Genomic DNA, 21,014 nt, shown 5'->3' on the forward strand with positions numbered 1-21,014 from the left:
AGGGAGGTTTTTTGTTGTGTTTTGCTTTTTCATGCAGAGAGATGGTGAGTAAGAGAAACAACATGGTAAGGCTAGAGGGATTTTTCAGTTATAAAGTACATATGCTACAAGTAGTATAATATTATTAATTACATTTATTATAATATATACACAAAACACATATTTAATTATAGGGAACTCTAAAACTATTAAATGTTCTGCTCTAATCACCTCCACTTTGTATAAAACCTTATAAGATGCATTGTTTGAGCGATAAACACATAGAGGCTGGAGTGGTTAAGCATTAAAGAGAAAGGGCTGTGCCCACCTTGGAGCAACTCTGGGGAAGTGATAAACGAATCACCACAGAGTAAAGAGTGGGAGGAAGGAATTCTGCAGAAGCAAAAAAGGATAACAAATATTTACTGAGCACCTACTACATCCAAGCCCATTCGAAGTGCTTAATAGTTTAATTTATTTAATCCCCACAATAATCCTATGCAGTAGGACCTATTTCCCTCTATTTCAGAGATGGGGAAACTGAGCAACAAGGAGGTTACTTATCTTGTCCAAGGTCACACAATAGTTAATTCTAGGCAGTTTGATTCTAGCAGCTATGTTCTTAATCACGACCCCAGAATGCCTCCCTATCAAAGCCAGGAGTGACTAAGAAAAGTAACGTTTCCAGGAAACTCGGAGAATTTTGAAGAGGGCTCTGGGTTTCAAGATGGTATGGGAGATTGAACGCATCTCAAATGACTGGAAAAATTTCAGTCCCTCGCACATGTTATGTAATAGCTGTCTGAGATACGACATAATCTTCATAGCAGAGGAGCTCGTCCCAGGATTTGTTTAAACCATTTTCCAGTTTCCCTGCTGAAGAGGGAATCACAGAATAGCTTGCAATGTTGCCTGAAATCAAATGAAGGCTTTTTTAAAATTAAAAAGTGGTGTTTTAAAGGAAATATTTGTCTTCTAAAAAAAGGGCTCCTCTAATTAAGCCATTAAGGCTCAAGGAGACAGACCTCATCATTGCTTAAAGGTCATTTAAAATGCAAAGAGAATGCAGAACTCAGCTGGGGCGGAAATCAGTCCATCTCTGTGGGTGTCTAAAGTTTCAAATTTCCTTAAGCTGCACATGCAGTTTTCAAGTATCTAAGTATTTGGGCTGTTGCCTGTGTTGCCGAAAGAGAAGGAAAATGTTCGCCGTGCCTCGGCTAATCAAAATGCAGGCCCAGGAGCGCCTTTGCATTGCATGGTGCCACCCCTATGCCCACATGAGTAAGCCTATGTGTGAACAAGGGGCAGCTTCTTTGGGTTGTTTTGGGGTTGGAGGGGCCAGGATAGTTTGCACAATTTTCTGTTGCATTTTTTGTGCATAGACTTTCACAATAGGTCCAAGGCAGGGACCTCGAGTTTGGGGGGTTGGGGGAGGGCAGTTTTTGGAATGTAAATTGAGGACTTTTAAAAAAAGGTGTGCACAGCTTCTGATAACTGTATATCGAGACTTAACCTGGCCATGCCTTGTTCCGGTTCTCCTCTCTGAGCCCTCTCCTCAGCCTCCTCTGCTGGGACCTTATCCCTTCCCGTCTTTCCAGTTTCTGCAACATGACAAGCAGGAGGACTTGGTCAGCCTCGGCTGTTCCTCTGAGAGCCGCCAAGTCCACATGCATCGAAATGTAACGAAAAAGAAGTCACCCAACGTGTCTACCCCTTCTCTTCCTCTGCCACCTCAGACTCGAGCTGTTTCCACACAGAATAGCTTTGTTCTCCTCAAGCTTCTGTGGCAGAATGTGTTTTAAAGGAGAATTTTGCAGCAAGCAGGCTTCCGGTTACCCCAGAAGTCAAGGGCAGTAGCGATGGTCTTTTTCTCAATTGGTTGTTGAAACTTTTCCAAAACCAGTTTTCAAGCTGTGGTCTTTTCTTTTTTTAAAATATATTTTTATTGATTTCAGAGAGGAAGGGAGAGGGAGAGATAAAAACATCAATGATGAGAGAGAATCATTGATTGGCTGCCTCCGGCACAACCCCTACTGGGGATCAAGCCTGCAACCCAGGCACGTGCCCTGACCGGGAATTGAACTGTGACCTCCTGGTTCATAGGTCAATGCTCAACCACTGAGCCAGGCCTGCCCGGCAAGCTGTGGTCTTTTCAAACACATCTTCTGCACATAAGTCACAAGCAAGAAAGCATTTTCAAGATTAAAAAAAGCAAGAAAGCATTTTCAAGATTAAAAAAAAAAATAGTGTAGGCCTACGTTTGAAAATGATTATCCTATAAGGCAGATGGGTTGGCAGGGGACAAGGTCTAGAGCAGAAAGCACTTTAAGGGGTCCCACTACCTCTCACGATGGCCATCGTCAAGTGGAAATGAGCTTCGACTCAGCTACCGGCCACCTCCACCCCGAGGGCATGGTTTCCAGGCATGACGGGGCTGCGGCTGCTATTTTGAGGAATGAGATAGGGCTCTTGCACAGCAAGAGGTAGAGTTTTCTGGGCTCATTTAAATTTTATGGAAATGCGTATTTATTAGTTTGCATCCACTGAAGCCCGTCTCTAAGATGTGCCTTTCTTAGTCCACAGCTCGCTGCTACTAAAAGCTGGTGTCTATAAAGGATTCGTCTCCTACTCCTTCCTTGAGAATATGGAACCGTCTCCGATTAATTGCCAGAGGGACTGACATTCTCCCGCCGCCTAGTCCCAGAGGAGGGCGATGAAGGCTGGAGAAACACGAGAACATCCTCCACGTTCGCACTCAGCACCATGTACCATGGAGAGACAATCACTGCACAGTTTAGGTCACAAAGACAATTTACTTTCAGGGATCGTGTTTGCCACAGGGTGATAGGATGAGGCGGAAAGGAATTCTCTCTCTCTCTCTTTTTGCATTCCCCAAAGAATAATAATGAGTCATTCAGAAGGTTCTAGGAAACCAGAATTCATGAGACTGAAATGGATCTGCGAGCTATTTCTGGATTCTCATAGAGAATTCTGCAAGGCGCATCGCTCAGCAAGCCCCGCACAGTTTCCCCCAAAGCTTTGCCAGAAGCCAAGTGCGCGTCTTCTGCAGGTGCCTCTCCGTCCTTCCAACCCGCCCGGCGTTTACAGATGACAAAAGTGGCTGGAACCTGGCTCTGTCACTCACATCACGCCAATGGCAGGTACACAGGGACATCGAAACTGGCACAGAGCGTGAGCCAACACACATAAATTATAAACATCGAAAAATTAACCGACACCAATCTGCTCCCCAGCACCATTTGCCAGCGCTAAATCTCTATGGTAACGGAACTCCCGGTGGCCTCCCTGGGTAATCAACTAGTGAACCCCCCCTCCCCGCCGACCCCCTTTCCTGTTCAAGGAAAGTTCTCCAAACTGATTTAAATATTATGATATTCTCATCTCTGAGAGCTAAATGGGAGATGTATTCGTGTTGGCTGGGGTGCCTTTTAAAACATATACTTTTCTTCCCTCAAATGGCATTGCCACAAAGGTGAATTTTCTCCTAATAGAAGGTTCCTTTTTAAAAAATCTCAAAGTTGGGGGTTGAAAGTGGCAGTGTGCTTTTAGGGATGATGAGATTAAAGTTGCCTAGCAACTAAGTAATGATAAAAAGGGAAGGGGCACCCATTGAAGAGGGCATTGCCTTTTTTTTGCAAATGCTTGTCTGTGGTTCCTGAGGTGGTGAGCTTTCTCTTTTACCTCTGGTTCCTGTGGCATTTGGCTGCCGTGTTTTATATGTATAAATATGCAAGGTTTGATATGATTGGCAGGATGGGCAGAGACAAACATCAATTGAGATTTACCGCGTCCTGAGAATGTCATTCCCAAATTATTAATTTTCCTGGTAAACCAGTAGGGGAGGTATTTTTCAATCCTCATTTTACCAGTTGAAGAAAGACTCACTCAGAGAGGGATAGTGGCCTGCCCAAGGTCACACGGCCATGGGGAAAGACAAACTTTGAACTTTCGTCTTGTTGATGTTGAAGCATCTATTCTTTTTGCTGCATCACATTGTTTTCTTCACTTATTTCTTTTTGTCTTTTAGAAATCCCTGTCTACAGTTTCTCCTACCCTTAGAGTTATTTCTCCCACAAAAATAAATACACTACAAAAGGCAGACAAACGGCCAAACCTGACCCCTTCGCTCCTCCCTGCCTTCCTCCAGATTCCCACAGGTTTCAGCACCGAGACTCTCAGCAGAACTTGAAACTAGAATGTTTGACCAGCTAATGACATTGACTGTTGTGCTGAGTTGATGGGGGCTAATTATCATCACTCGCCCACTCACCACAACTATAGGGGCACAGGCAGGTGCCAATCATTTTAAAAGGAAAAGAAGATGGGGGGAAAGAACATGTACCTTTTGTATTAAAGATTGAAAATATTAATTTTCAGAGAGAGAGAGAGAGGGGAGAAAAGAAAACACAAACACATCAAATCTTTTGTGGAGAAAATCTCTTCTAGGTGAACATGAAAAGCTGCCTTTCTCTGGGAGCCTGAGCCACTGCCATTAGGACGGGAACTGAAAAGGAACGCGAACAGAACAAGCCGTCCCCAGCGGTTTCACGAAACGTCTGACCTTAAGAGGCGCACGTTGGGATGTAAGTGCTCTGGTGAGGCTGCGGATCCGAATTGGCCCTGATTTGATGGCCCTTGAATACATCCGAGACTTGCCGCTCGCGATGTTCTCCTTGTCCCTCTCCTGAAGACCACTCCGGCTGAAACTGGCAGGGAGGGATGGCTGGGGCACTGAGCGAGAATCTGAAAATTGCCGTCTCTGTTGTTGGGGGAAATACACACTTTATTCGCAAGTGCCTTTGGCTTGTCTTTGTGTAATGGCTTGGGCACAGCAAATGTTCCTTGGCAGGGAATTAGCTGAACAGCAAGGGGGTGGGGGTGGGCGGGTGGAATAAAGAAGATAAGCCCTGGAAAAACTGTGTTTTATTTGTTTAAATTTTATTTTATTTTACTTTTTAAGATTACGTTTTCAAGGATAAAAATAGTCATTCTCAGATGAGCTCTGGGTGATGTCTAGAAGTTGGTGTCCTCTGGTGTCTGGGGATTATGTCCAAGTAAGAAATCCCCCATGGTAGTCACCTAATTAAATTCTTAGCTGTTCACCAGCAAATAAGGAAATGCGGCCAACATTCAAGCTTCGGTGTTGAGAGGTTGCTTGCTGAGTTGTGCCAAAGGCCAATGACTATTTCTTCGTTGGGCTCCGTGCATATCATGCAACCATATTGACTAATTATTTAGTGTTGGGAGGATTGAGGAAGCAAACTTGGGTTGGGCTGGGGTGGAGAATAATTGATTAGACTTAGAATTAAGAACAAAAAGAGGGGGCAATATTAACAACAAAATGACAAAAAATTTACAGGAGTTATGCATGAAAATTGTACACATTTTTTAAATGAGAAAAATAAAGGGAAAACCCATTCACCTATTTTATCATAAAATATGTTTTGAGGACTCATATACATAGTATGTATGTGGATATATTTTTACGTGAGATTTATTTATTATAATTATGTGGGACATGAGTCATTATAATTTAAGGGGAAAACAGCGGTTCAAGTTATTTTATGTAAAATTTTGGGCGGATTTGAGTGATCTGATTAGTTATCTGGTAGGCTGCCTCATTTTTTTCTTGACCTTGTTAGTGTGACTATTCCAAACTGTGTTCAAACACTCAGTTCTGTCATCAGTCAGGGTGTGGCTGTTCTCTTGTGGAACAGATGGGGTACAGTAAGCTATCCATCATCCCTAGAGTTGGGGGTTTGCCCAGAAATAAGATGGTTCCCAGGCTCCAAGCTCCCCCGCCTACCCTGGGAGGATGTCACCACGGACTTGCCGGATTGCGCAACTAACAGGTGCTGGGAAACTCTATGTCTATTTACAAGCCAAAAACTGACTTCCACACACCCTTTTGGGATAGACAGGCTCACGCCTTGACAGAGGTACTTTATATTTTAGCGGAGAAATTCCCAAGAATGAGACAGAAGTAAGTTTTGGATAGTTATCAGCTGTATTGCAAATAAATTTATGTCCAACCCATTTTTTTTTTTCTGAAAGAGTTTTCATTGATTTTTAAAGAGAAAGGGAGAAAAATATCGATGTGAGAGGAAGACATTGATCGGCTGCCTCCTGTATGCCCCCTACCAGGGACTGAGCCCACAACCAGGCATGTGCCCTGACCAGGAACTGAACCCACAACCTTTCGGTGCACAGAACAACATTAGTCAATATGGTTGCGTGAGCCACACTGACCAGGCCATGACCACTCCTTTTTAAGAGCTTAGTTATTTGGCTTAAAGAAACAGAGACTAGATCTAAGCTGCCCCTGACTATTGTTCAGCTTCCTCAGTGGCATCTTTCAAAGCGTAGACTGGACGCCGTCATTCCTGGGCTCACCCCAGCCCAGTGCCTTCTCAGTGCCTTCTGATCCTTGGCCTGCAAGCTTCTCTGCCCCAGGTTTCCACCCAGCTCTCCAGCCTCATCCTCCCCAGTCTCCGTTTCTCACACAAGCCAAGCCCTTTCTGGCATCAGTGACTTGCTTTTGCCCTTGCCTGTAACATTCCTTCCCCGGACCCCCACAGCCAGTCTCAGAAAAAGGTCACCTCTTCAGAGGGGGCTCCCCTGATGACCCTGTCAAAAAAGCCCACTCACCTGACTCACACCCCAACCCACGCCACTTGCGTTCTCTGTGCCAGCGTCATGTCTGATACCTTCATAGCACCACTCGGACGTGACTTTGTGTGCTTGTGTTTGCTGTTGTCTTTCTTTTCCTCTAGAAGGTAAGAGCTACACGGGCTTCCACGCACAGCAGAGCACCTGGCATGTGGTGGGTCCTCAATCAATATCTGTCTAAACGAATGTATGAATGCTCCTGTGATTAGAAGGAAAAGGGTGAGGTTACAGATTTGGGGCTGGAAGAGGTTGGAGAAACAGAGCCAGAGCCCCTGTCTGGCTACATTATGCCTCCTGCTTGCCTGCCTTGGAAGGAGGGAACCCTTAGCTTCCACCTTGTGTATAATTTCATGGCCAATCCTTTGATATACGTAGGAGGCTATTATATTCTACAGTAAAGGATCCAGGGTCGAGGGTTATTCAAATAGGTCCCAAGATCATTACAGACAACATTTATTTGGTGTTTTCAGTATGTCAGACATGGTTTTAATGATAACATTTAATCCTCACAACAGCCTTAGGAAGTCTTGATACTAATACTGTCTCCATTCGACAGGCCAGTAAACTGGGGCTTGGACAAGTTACGTCCTTCCCAAGGCCACACAGTTCAGAAGTGATGGCACCTGGATTCAAACTAACTTATTCCAAATGCTACTTAATTTTTTTATTGATGTTAGAGAGGAAGGGAGAGGAAGAAAGAGATAGAAACATCAATGATAAGAGAGAATCATTGATTGGCTGTCTCCAGCACGCCCCCTACTGGGGATTGAGCCCACAACCTGGGCATGTGCCCTGACTGGGAATTGAACCGTTACCTCCTGGTTAATATTCAACCACTGAGTGACACCAGCCGGGGACCAAATACTACCTCTTGACAATGACTTGCCCAGGTAATACAGTGGTTGAGAGATTAGAAATCATATCAGGTCTGTATGTTTTCTCTCATTGGATTAATGTTTCTGAGTTTGAAGCTTTATCATATAGTGCATTTATGTCCTGACTTCATTCCTCTTGTTATTACCTAAAGCGTACAAAAGTCCACTGTAGTGGAAAGAGATGATAAGAAGATGGTAACACTTGAGGTAAGGTGATATAAACTGCTGATGTGGCCAAGTCATTAGGGGTCATGAGAAAGGGTGTTAGGGAGGGTGGATGTAAATATCGTGTGCTTTTCTGTGTTTCGGAATTATCTTGGCATGAATGGGTTGGGAACAAACCCCTGGATTTGCTTTGAGCAAATCATTTCCCTCTTATGCTTCATTTTTCTCATGTGTGTGGTAAGCAGACTCTGTGTCCATTTTGGGGTGGGGACCCTGGACCTGCAGAAATAAGTTCCCAAACTTGGTTTTATCTCAGTGCCTTTCTTTGGGGAAAATAGCCAAAGCTTGCATGAGAAAGTTGAGTGACTATGCGAAAACTTTCAATTGCCTTGAACAGGGAAAAGATAAGATTGTATTTCTGGGTTTGTATCACTCTAACCTTAACCTTGGACCAAGAATATAAGGGAGTTTCTAGGTCAATGGCTTTGACCTCAGACCAAGAAAGAACAGAACAAACTCGAGTTATGATAGAGGGAAAAGATATTTCAGAGCCTGTGTTTTCAAGATAGAGGGTGCGGGAGGGAAAGGACTGGAGAGGAGACACCCTAGAAAGAGCCAGGCAGCTGGCGGGCAGCTTTGAACAGCAGCACTCTTACCCATCCTGGTGTGCTGATTGCTGTGGGACATAGCATAGTGCTTAATTACAAGGAGTTTAATTTTTAAGTATGGGAAATGGCAGACATATCATATGCTATGGGATAGTTTGTAGTCTTTTAAAAGTAAAACTTTACAGCAACTAAACTACATGATCACACTCTTCTGTTAATATCCACTGACGTCTGATCTTCTTGAGTCAGGAGGTGGGCTGCTCAGCATGGGGAAGCCTGGAGCCGATCTCAGACTCCTCCAGGAGACATCAGTCTCTGGGCTTCAGAGGAAACGTGAACCCAGACCTAGATCTGAGAAACTCGTGATGAAAGCATACCATTTGAGCAAACCCGGAGAAGGGACATTTGGAGAACAAGAGAGAAACAGTCCTGGAGAGGAGTTAATTCCATCCCACTCACCCAGAACCTCGTGCAGTCCTCACAGAACCGGGGGCGAGGGACCCATCAGCCCCGCCTTTGCCCACGGGGGTGGGGGGTGGGGGGATGTGCGAGAGGCCTTCAGGAGGTACATCGACTGGGCAATAAAAAAGCGAAGAATGGCTCTGTTTTATATTTCCTTGTCACCCCCATGAAGAAAGTCTTAGTTCAAGTGTCAAGTTCAAAGATTTAACCTCCTTAACACTTCCTAACTTCTGTCACAACAGAGAGAGCAGATCATAGATTCAAGACTGAAGCAGGCATCAGGGTATGGCAGATGGACAACCTTAGCTGCTACTTTACCCATGTCTGTCTATCTATCTATCTATCTATCTATCTATCTATCTATCTATCATCTACCTACCTACCTACCTACCTACCTACCTACCAATCATTAAAGCATTTCTATTTGTAAATGGAAGGTGTGGGGATAAAACCAAAACCCGATGACTCAGCAGAAAAGTGCTGAATGGGGAGCAAAGTGATGTTCCCCAATATTGTCTTCTCTGAGCTCACAGGCAGGGCTGAGCAAAGAACCTAGCAAACCCAGGAGAACGCCCCCTGGAGCCTCAGCAGCGGCGGTGACTGGCATCTTAATGCTGCCACGTAGCGCTGGTGAGGAAGGCCCTGTACTGCCTTCACCTTTAAGACACGATGGGAATCCTGCTTTTCAAAGAGAAAGCTGAGAAATAAGAACGAAAACAGGGATAACTGAAGATTCCTCTAACAAAAAGGATTAGAGGATTGAGGGGTGAAAGATCAAAAAGACTTAAAGCAAAATGACTCTCAGAACCTCTTGATGGACTGAATTTTGTGCTGAGCTGGTGGGTTTCCAGGCCCCGCAATGAAACGGCTTCTAAATGAGAAATAGGACAGGAGCCGAGGAGAGCTGGAAGTTCAGGAAAAATGGTGACGGAGGAACCAAAGTGTATGCCTCGGTCATATAATGTTCATTCTTTGGGTTCTGACTCGACTTTAACAAAATACTCTTTTCTTTTAATGGGGTGGAGTGTGTGTGTGGCGGGGAAGAAACATCGATGTGAGAGAGACACATCAATTGGTTGCCTCCCAGCTGGGCCCGGGGATTGAACCTACAACTGAGGTATGTGACCTTGACCAGGAATCGAACCCATGATCACTGAGCCAAACCGGCCAGGGCAAAATACTTGTAACTTTGCAAAGCAGCTGGTGTAGATTATTTCACTTGATCTTTACAGTAACCTGTGAAAGTGGCAGGGAAGTGTTTTATTACATTTAAGATAATGAAATTGAGGCACAAAGCATTAGGGTGCCACCTACCAGGATCCCAGCTAGGAATAGTGACATTCAGTGAAAGCCTACCACAGTGCTCGGAGTCCTGAACCCTTCCAAGCGCCTTGGGGGAAGTGCCTGCCTTCGCCTGTCTCGGCGGCTGGAGAGAGTAGGTGACTGGCCTACACACGCGTGTGCAAGAGACAGCTGGTCCCGGTCTCCAGAGCTCGGGAGAGTCCTCTGTGCACATCTTCTCAGCGGGAGGGCTTGCACTGCAGAAACCTGTCAACGCTGCAGATCGGGGCTTGATTTCTCTGGAGAGCCAGTTGTTAAACATTTAGCAGACATCACTGGGCACATACCCGGTGACTGGCAGAGTCGGATCCAGAACCAGGGGCTCCAGTTCCAGACTAACCCGAACACCTCTCAGTAATGTCCGCTCACTCTGAACAACACCCCGACCGGTCAGCCTCCTGTTTTCCGAAGTCTACCCCAGAATTCTCATTTATTAATTTATGTGGGAAAAATATAAAAATGCCACAGAGATGGTGGTAAAATGAGGAGAGCATATCCTAGCTGAAGGGAATGTTTCTTTGCTCCAACTGATTCCATGTGGGAAAGTGGGGCCACCATGGACCATTTTTCCAATTTTTTAAGAGAAGCTGAAAATCTGAAATTTTAAGTACATTTCTCTGATTTTTAAACTTTGGCAACTAATCCTAAAAAAAAAAAAAAAAGCTGCACCTCACTCTCAGGCCATCTGTAACTCCTCGTGTAATTTCTAGAAGATACAAATGAAAGTTATAATTGAAAAATAGCAATGTAGAAATTGCTTAGATTTCATCGTCTTTGGATTCCCTGATTGTAATGAATGGTCTTTGTCACCCATTGCAAAATTTTCAATTTTCAGTGATTCTTTGATCATGACGTTATTCCTCTGGTGACTAGTTGCTCTGATTATTAGACACTGCTTTGTTCCAGCTCCCCAGCTATCGCATGGTTTCCTCCTCCAAGTTATTCAGGTCTCAGTTCAGATGTCCCTTCCTCGGACAAGCCTCCCCTCCACAATCTAAAGTTAGCCTCCCCTCCTGTTGCTCTCCCTTTCCTTTTCTTATCATTCATCAGCATCTGACATACAGTAGTCCCCCCTTATCTTCGGGGATATGTTCCAAGACCCCTACCACATGCCAAAAAATGTGGATAGTTCCGAACCCTATGTATACTATATATTTTTTCCTATACACTCATACCTATGATCAAGTTTCATTTATAAATGAGGCACAGCAAGAGAGTTGTAACAATAACTAATAATAAAATAAAGGAATTATAATAATATACTAGAATAAAAGTTAAATGAATGTGGTCTTTCTTTCTCAAATATCTTATTGTCCTCATTTCCTTCTTGTGATGACGTGAGGATATAATGCCTATGTGAAGAGGGGAAGTGAGATGAGTGACATAGCATTGTGATGTAGTGCTGGGCTCCTAGTGGCCTCCTGACAACACCTCGGAAGGAGAACCATCCGCTTCAGGTGAGCCTGGTCGCTGAGCCATGACGATGCTGATGTTTGGATGCCAGGAGCAGATGATGTTTGGGGAAATTTAATATTTTCAGACAGCAGCTCACTTTGAGTAACTGAAACTATGGAAAGCAAAGCCATGATAAAGGGGCCCTAGTGTATCATATATTTATTTGTTCATGATCTGTCTTCCTTGACTTGAATGTCAACTTCTAGAAAGTAGGGACATTGTCTCTGTTTTGTTCGATGCTGGATTTCCATAATCTGCTACAGTGCCTGACAACAGGAGGCACATGATGAATATGTTGAATGAATTAATGCTGATAATGTTGATTACTGTTGATGAGATACCAATACTACTCATTCCCTAAGACTTTGGTGTGGGTGGTGGTGGTGGAGAAAACCCATGGGTTATAAGAAAAAAAGGTTTCTGTTAACAGAAATCTTAACATCAATATAAGTCCAGACCTTATTGACTAGTAACTGGCTTTTGACATTGGGAAAAATCACCAAGCTGTCTGAAGCCAGCTTTTCCCATCACCTTTAAGACTAACAGTTACCTGTGGGCCGCCTCTTGGTAATGGTGGAGAATTATCTACATAGAAGTGGTCTTGAGGAGAAAAAAAAATAAAAATGGCCTGACAAGAAGGGAGAAGATTTGAAGGATCTTTTCATAGACTAAAAGATTTTCCATGTTGAAATACTCGTGGAGGGAAAAAAAGACTCAAAGTTTCAAGTTGAGTGGTTCAGGTGAAATGAGAAAAAATACTCACTGAATAAATGATTTCTACTTTTATCGACCATGAATTTTGTTTGTTGTCAAAGTGACATTAGCACATAGAAATAGTTTGAGAAGGGAAAGAAATCCAAAATGCCACCACCCTGGCACCGTTACTCTGTAGTAGTTTTTAAGCTTCTTGCCAACCTTAGTCTGGAAGCAAGTTTACTAACCTTTCAGAGAATCAAACAACACTTCATCCTCCGGGGATAGTCAACAGATAGTACCAGCTGCTCGCGCAGTGAGAGGTGCTGGGCTCAGCTTCCTTTTTCTGAATCCATGATGGCTCGTGGGGTACACATGCTACATATATTCTACTTGTATTGCTCTTACCCTTCATCTCAACATCTGAACTATCATTCTTCGAAAGTAAGTCAATACACATGTGTAATGTCCCCTTCCCCCACATTGTGGGCCAGACCTGGAGTTGTGTTCTGATGGACGGTGTCCGTGTTGGTGGAGGTCAAGGTCGAGAGAGAAAGACCAGGAAGAGAATGCATCATTGAGAGTAGACAGTTAAAATGGACAAGTAGCAGAGTGCCATGCAACTTTTCAGTAAATATAAGCTCTTATCATGATTATGCCTCTTTTGGTCTGAGTGTGCCAATAAGTGCTGGTTAACGATGTAAAGAAAGAACTTGTTCTTACTCACAAGGCTGAGTGTCCCCTGTGAGTGCCTGGCTCACCTCGTGACGTCATGCTCAGGCCCTGAAAGTGTGCATCTGCTTCTTGTCCTGTCCCCTGTGTCATGACTTTCTGGAGGGAGAGATGGTGTGTGGTCTTATCAGCGTCCTCAGTGCCCAGCCTCGGGTCTGGCCCCTATCATCAGTTTAGAGGGGTTCCTTATCTGAACGTACTTGTGGAAGACAAGGGGCCCTCAGGGCACACATCTGAGGGCTACGTCCACCCTTTGACAAAGAAAATAGGAAGGACACCTCCATTCAAAATATGAGTGGATTTTCACATCCTGAGCCGGGAAAACCCCCTGAAAGTATCTCCAGGGAGGATGGTAGGAGCCCTGAGAGCCCTTTCCCTCATCCTGAGCTTTCTCTTTTCCATGGTTTCACACGGTCCTCTCCACATGCCGGTCCCGGGGCTCTGATTGTAGTCTCGTGCTTGCCTCTCTAGGCTGCGTGACAGAATTTCCTTTTAATTAGCACGTTCATAACAACAACAATAATTCTAATCATTAATAAGCCGCTCACCCCACTTAGGAACAAACACGAATGGCAAGAAGTCAATGCTCATTCTACAACACATGTAAACAAGAACCCAGGAAGGCTGGGCACGATAACCACTGTGTGTTCTTAATGGCAAAGAACGTTCTCCGCTGAGCGTGGGAAGTAACTGCTACTACGCACCACCCCTATGGCTCCACTTAAGCTTTTCTTAATGGAAATCAATGGATCAGCCTGTAGTGACTTAAAAATAATGTTTCTCCCCAATCTATAGACGACACGAGGGCAGGGATCATGTCAACGGGGCCCCCTGAGCCTGTGGTGGTCTCCGCACATAGTAGGTGTCCACTGCATCTCTGCTGACTGCAGAATTTATCAGATATCCAGGGGGTGCCGGCGGATCTGGGAAAGGGGAGAAGCCTGATGTTCAGAGCATTGCTTCCCAGCGGGAGCAGGGCCCCAGCACCGCGGCTCAGACACCGAACTGGCCCTGTGTTGGGACCACGAGGTCTGAGTATTTGTTCAAGAATTTCTAAATTCGATTTTCATTCTGATAAACATTAATCCAATCAGATCCTGGATCTTTGGGATGACGGCGTCCTCACGGAACACCGATGCACGGAATTAATGTCCGCACTGGCGTTCATTCTTGTGAGCGAGTGGGTGCCCAGTGATGGGCAAAGGGCACCCCTGGCTTTTTAATAGCGTATCCCATTTCCTCAGCCCCCATTTTGGGGACACGGTTGCAGCTCCATCTCCCCCACTCAGCAGGGTGACACCCCTAAGTCTGGGCGACGCCCGGACCAGCATCCGTCGCCCTGGCCTGTGACTTGGCTGAGCAGCATCAGGATCTGGAACCAGGATGGCGTTTCTGCCTGGCCCTCCTGACGGACCGGGATGTCTCCGATCATTTCCTCTGCAGCCTTTCATATCACTGAACTGAGCCGATCAGTCCTGTCAAGAGCGAGGGCCCGGATGAAAGGCCAGTGCATTAAGACAGAGCGTAATTGCCAGCCTCTGAGATCCTGACATTAATCGTTTTCCTGAAAGAAGACAGTTCAGCTCCCCTTGCTCTCTGCCTCTCTTTTATTACCAGCACACAGGGATGGGGCGGGGGGATGTTAGGGGAAAAATCCCCACCAACAACAAGGTTTGCTAATTAAAAGTAATAGGCTTTCCATTTTTTTTTTTTTTTTTGGCAATTTGATAACACAAAACACTTACTTGGGGCCCACAGGGGGAACAAACTGAGACAGATAAAAAATGTTTTGTGTTCATTGAAGCACAGCTATGTTAATGCGTATTATCCCATTAATGTGCATCAACATCGGAATCGGCTCACCAATGCAAGCAAGAAGCACACACTTATCATCATTTGATAACATGTTTAATGACAGATTGACGGGAGATTTGCAAATGTGAACTGGCATCAGTGTTGCTAACTTCAGCTTCTGCCGCCGCCTCTGCTATGCCAGCATATTTATGTGCATAATTTGATTTCTCAGCCACACTGTTAGTACATTTTTAATATTAACTATGCACGAACAGACAGCCGAACTTAAGTTGCACTGATGGTTGGAGTTCATTAGATTGAAAAAGATGGGCGCGCGCGACTAAGATGGAGGTGGCAGTCCAACACCCGAGAGCAACCCTTAACAGACACACGCGTTCTCGACAAGCCACGTTACACGCTTCGTGTTGTTGGAGGTGGCAAAGCTCTGGAGAGTGAAGGAAGAAGTGGAAGAAGAGGAGGAGGAGGAGGGGGATCTGGGGGAGGAAGAGGAGGAGGAAGGGGAGGGAGATGCAGGGGAGGAGGAGGAGTTGGGGGAGGAAGGAAGCCCCTGCCCTGGGCATGCAGCTATGAACCTGACGCAGAGCCCAGGTGATTTCTAGACACATTGGTTTTCTTTCCATCGCATCCTTTCACCCCAACTCATCAGGACTCCGCACCCAGGCGCCCTTGGCTGTGCATGGAGCAGGTAACCATTAAGGGCTATTCATTCTTCATGAACCCAGGTCAAGGGCAGCTGCTCATGACAACCTTCCCTATGGGAATGGGGCCAATCCTGCCTCTTCTGGAGAGGCGCACTGATCTGTGACTGAATGTTGCCCCGTCACATAACCCTGTGTGACCACGCGTGATGTCACCTTGCTACATCCCCATTTCTTCATCTGTAAAATGGGCACAAGAATATCCTTGTGCTTTATTGTGGCTAAAGCTCACATAACCTAAAAAAAGAGAAGTGCTAACTAAGCCCAGCGCTTGGCAGATGGCAAGTCAAGCCCTGAATATATATTCATTGTTACTGTGCTATTTCTGCCTCTTTTTTTGGTAATCAGAAGAATCTGAAAGGCTGCTTTTCAGGCCTAGGATCAAGCGGATTTGGGGTTGGATCAGTTTCTGTGAATTTCAGGTACTTGTGTAAAATGGGGTCGATCCCAGGGACACATCTGGTGGGAGAGCAGGAAGGAGAGTGACATGACATAGCTAAAGGGTTTAAAGCAGAGCTGGGACCCTGTCCTGTCAGCCTTCATACGTGTGAGCTCTTATTTCCTCGGGGTTCAGGACAGGGTGCACTGAGGTGGGTCTGGAAGATGCACACTCAGCTTCTGGTTCTGCCCCTTCCCCACTGTATGAGAAGGGGCCACTTCCTCAACTTTCTAAAGGCTCAGTCTTTCCCCCCTACCAGGTAGGGCTCCATGATGAGACCTGCTACGAAGGATTTGAGACGCTGTAAGTAGAGAACTTGCTTGCATAACGCCGGCTGTTGTTGTCATTGGAGTTTGTGTCTCCAGGGCTTTGAGGGCGCCTGGCACATAGTAGGTGCTGAAGAAATGTTTGTTGATTGAACAAGTGAGATCACTATGGCTATTAGGCAAGAATCTGGGAAAGATTTGTCCAGGGAAGAAGGCTAAAGGCCTGCAGGTGTTAGTTGCTGATCTGAGAGTGAGGATGAGTCCCTGCAGAGCCTCATCATGACAGTAGGCAAATGACATGAATCACGTGCCTCAGCACAGGAATGCCACCTGCATGGGTGCAGAGCAGTGCCCGCAGTGGCTGGCTGCCGGCCATTTTGTGTTTATTCTTAAAAAATATATGTATTTATTGATTTCAGAGAGGGAGAGAAGGATAGAAACATCAATGATGAGAGAGAGCCATTGGTTGACTGCCTCCTGCACGCCCCACACTGGGGATGAGCCCGCAACCTGGGCATGTGCCCTGACTGGGAATCAAACCATGACCTCCTGGTTCATAGTCGATGCTCAACCCTGAGCCATGCAGGTCAGGTGTACTTATTCCTTTTACTCTCCTATCTGAAAGGTGCACGTATGGTGTCGAGTGTTAGAACTGCGCTCATCCTCAGCAGGTTGCAAAACCTTCCTGAGCTGCAGCTTGCAAATAGGAGTTGTGCATTTTTTATTGTACAGCCCCTGTCTGCCCTCCAGGGGCTTATAGTCAAACCTCAGTTTCTGCTATGAAATCAGGATAATAAGAAATCTACTGAAAGACGGTGGTGAGGATTGAAAGAGAAAAAGACAAGGAAACCCCTAGCACAATGCACACAGTAGGGACTCAACCGATGCCAGTCCCTCTCTTTCATTGAATTGGTGTGCATGGAAGCCCAGTTACCTGCGTCCCCGCTCACTTGCAAACGCCTGGACCCTGCATACTTACACTGGTTTGGTTACAACTTAGATTAATATTTTATCAGTAACAATGAGGTGAAAGGCAACTCTTGTTTTGACACTTTTTTTTTTTTTGACAGAAGAATGTGATATATTTTAACTTCAGCTCTGAGAGGTAAATAGAGACCATATCTTCATTCACAAATTTACCTTTGGGGAAACGGGCATTTTTTTCACAAAGGTGGAGAGCTAGGCCACAGTGAAACCCACCTGAAGGGGGCGCTGAAGAGATGCCTCTGGATTCCCTATGCTCATCCTTATGCCTTGCTCCTGGCTTCGGCCTGTTTTCCCTGTTAACAGATATGCATGGAACTAACTCTTCCACGGACAGCCCATGGCTCCTGGAGCCGCTTTGCCTGAATGTGCCCCATGCCCGAAAGCCTATGTCGCCTGGGCCAGCTCTTCATCAATGACTAGCTGCAGTGGGAGCACCAGAGCCCAGCCCTTGCCTCCAGACGAACACCCAGAGCTCCCCAAGGGATCCGGCAAAGGCTGGGCCTTGTTGGAGTTCACTCCCTGCCTGGGTGTCTCCCCTTCCTCCTGCCTTTCCCCTCTCTTACTGGTTTCTTCTGGGAGCACTTTCCTAAGAAACCACTTGGCCAGGAATCCTGATGTCAGGGTCTGCTTCTGGGACTCTTCCCTGAGACACTGTCCTACTGGATCAGGGCTGGCAAAATGCAGCCCAAGGGCCAGATCCGGCCCGCCAACTGTTTTTGTAAATAAAGTTTTATTGGAACACAGCCACACCCCTCCTTCAAGTATCAGCTATGGCTGCTTTGGTGGTGGAATGGCAGGGCCGGTACTTGCAATAGACACTGCATGGCCTGCAGAGCACCCAGTATTTACTACCCGGTCCTGTGACAGAGCAAGTTTGTGACCCCCTGTGCTAGACACTGCCTTGAACATGCCCAGCGTTTCCTCACCTCCGGGACCTGGCATGTGCTGTTCCTTCTGCCTGGAGCTCTCATTCTCTGACTTGGTGGATGCTCAGTTGCTTTTCATTCTTCAGACCTCAGCGAATAAGTCACGTCCCCAGAAAGGCCTTTCTGCCCACCATCTCCAGGAGTCTTCCCTCTCCTACCCCATTGCCCTGTATTCTTAGCACTTATAGCACTGAAATGATTGTGTTCCTCTCTGGGCTGCTGTCCCCACCACTGTGACTAACCAGCACATCAACTCCACGAGGGGCAGAGTGCTCTGTCTTGCTCGTTCCTGGATTCCAGTGCCTGTGCAGAGTATGTGTTCAAAAACACTGCCGAATTATGCTAAGTGAAATAAGCCAGTCAGAGAAAGATAAATACCACATGATCTCACTCATTTGTGGAATATAGAGAACAACATAGACTGATGAACAGGGACAGATCCAAAGACAGAGAAACAGCGATCAGACTATCAATCCCCAGAGGGAAAGTAGGGGAGGGTGGGGTAAGGGGAAGAGATCAACCAAAGGACTTGTATGCACGCATATAAGCCAAACCAATGGACACGGACAACAGGGGGATGAGAGCATGAGTGTGGGGGAAGGGGTTGGGGGTTAATGGGGGGATGAGGACACATTTGTAATACCTTAACCAATAAGGAAATTAAAAAAAAACCACAACAAAAACCAAAAACATTGCTGACTGGACGATGAGAAAGAATGAGAATGCAGCTATGGCTGCTTCCATTCTAGTTGGACTAGGAATGGGACCTTCATTTAAATGGTGCTGAGGAATTTGAGCCTCATTTTGAATCCTTATTCCCAAGACCCTGGGAACATATTTTATGCTCAAGTCCCATTAGTGTCCAGACATTTATTACCTCTGGTATTAATTTGCTTGTTTTCCACTTTATATAACGGGAGGTCACTTTTTGTTATAAGCTGTAATTTTTGAATTTTATGATGTAAATTGACCTGCTTCAGGAACCTAGCTATAAAAAGTCTTGCTGTCAAGGAGTCAAGAAAAAGTTATGCTGTGTTAATGGTTTTAATTAATGCATTAATTTCACAAAGTTTTTGTTGAGGGCTTAATCTGTGCAGGGTCCATGTCTGAGGTCTTCAAGGAACTTCCTGTGAAGGAAAGACAGGCACATTCACACGCGTGCATCTGAGATCCATCCTGAGGAGCAGCCAGAGTTGTCTTTAGAAATGCCAATTGGGTCATGCCCTTCTCTTACTCAAAACTCGCTAATGAACTCAGAATAATCCAGAGTCGTCACCGTGGCCTGCACAAGTGGGTCTGCGCTAGATATTCAAAATGATTTCACCCTGAGCTCACAGAGTTCCAGCAATCTTGGTTTTCTTTCAGTTTCCCCTAAAATTCCATTCTTACTTGCCACAGGGTCTTTGCACTGCTGTTCCTGTCTGAAATCCTCTTCTCACTCATTTCAGAATGGGTTCCCTCAATCCTTCATGTCTCAGCTGTCACCTCTCAAAATAAATGAGCACTATTCTACAGGCCCTTAGTACTTTATTTCCTTCATGGGATCCAAAATGACCATGTTTATGAATTTGTTTTCTAGTTTCCTGTCTTTCTCCTCCTAGAAGATCTGTGAAGGAAAGGAAAATTCCATTCTGTGTACTGCTATATCCTGAGAGCCTAACACAGTGCCAGACACAAGAAAATGCACAAATAAGTAACATAATATCAGGTAGTTATAAATCTAATAAAGGAAGTAAAATAAGGTGACGAGAAAGACACATGTAAGAGGGCTTTATGGCTTTAGGTCAGGGCTTGGCAAACGATAGCCCCTGGATAAAATCTGGCCCACTACTGTTTTTTTTTTTTTTTTTTTTTTTAGGGCCCACAAACAAAGAATGGTTTTTACCTTTTTAAATGGCTGGAAAAAAAGAAAAAGAGAGAGAGAATATTTTATGACACATAAAAATAATATAAAATTTAAATTTCAGTGTCCATCAATAAAGTTTTATTGGAACATAGCCACGTCCACTCTTTTACATATCACCTGTGACTGCTTTTATGTCACAATGGCAGATTAAGTAGTTGTGACAGAGGCTGTGTGGACACAACCGTGAAAATATTTATTATTTGGCCGTTTATAGAAAATGCTTGATGATTCCTTAGATTTTCAGGAAAGAGTCTTTAAAGAAAGTGATGTTTAACTTGATATTTAAATGATGAGAATGGTTAATAGAAGAATAAGAAAGACTGTGTTTAAAATCCCTGAGGTAGAAAAAAACACTCATGGAATGATAGCTCTTTTCCTTATGGAATGAATTTTGAGTTATGACTTTGAATCTGGCATATCTGTGCTGGGCAAACTGGCACAGAGTTGTAAGTAGAGATGAGAATGTCTAACGGTGGCTACTTCACCAGTCCTTGCAAGAGACAGGGTGTGCTTCCACCACCTAACTGTGGTGCAAGCAGAAGTGGAAGGCTGACAAGGGAGAAGCATTATGGAGGTCCAGTCAAGAAAAATTAGAGATGAAATGGAGAGTGGTGGGAGGCATGGGAGAGAGGAGGATTCATAGATCCTAGGAGAAGAGTGGGGACACTCACTGTCATTTCAGAATAAAAAAAAGAGCAGATGTCAGAAGAGTGAAAAGATGGTCTAGGTAAAGGCTGAACAAGATGAATTGGGTTTAGGTTCTTTCCTCTTCCTCCCAATGCTGATATCACAACCTCTCTGGGCAGGCCCATGTCAGCCACGTTGTAAAGTGCTGACTCAACCTCACTGCTTCCAGGAGTGTGTGTCTGACCCAGGCCGAGGAGGCCATCCATCCTCCCAGCCACAAGCATTGCTTCGAGAGTATGTGATTCCACAGGCCAACTAAACTCATCTCCATATTTGATTGGCACCCTTGA

At 45.2% G+C, this 21,014-nt stretch overlaps 1 protein-coding gene across 2 annotated transcripts in view; it reads right to left on the reverse strand.

The window, feature by feature from the left end:
- Positions 1–21,014, reverse strand: part of TSHZ2 (teashirt zinc finger homeobox 2) — a 433,168-nt gene that overhangs the window by 146,721 nt on the left and 265,433 nt on the right. Inside the window, exon 3 of one of the 2 annotated variants that reach the window (XM_081096970.1) lies at positions 19,214–19,258. The exons of the other annotated variant lie outside the window; for it this stretch is intronic. The gene's annotated coding sequence lies outside the window, so the exon portion shown is untranslated. Of the gene's footprint in view, positions 1–19,213; positions 19,259–21,014 lie in introns of those variants that run through there. 2 annotated transcript variants of the gene reach the window in all.

This window comes from Myotis nattereri (genome assembly GCF_964212035.1).
Source record: "Myotis nattereri genome assembly, chromosome: 8".
NCBI lineage: Eukaryota > Metazoa > Chordata > Mammalia > Chiroptera > Vespertilionidae > Myotis > Myotis nattereri.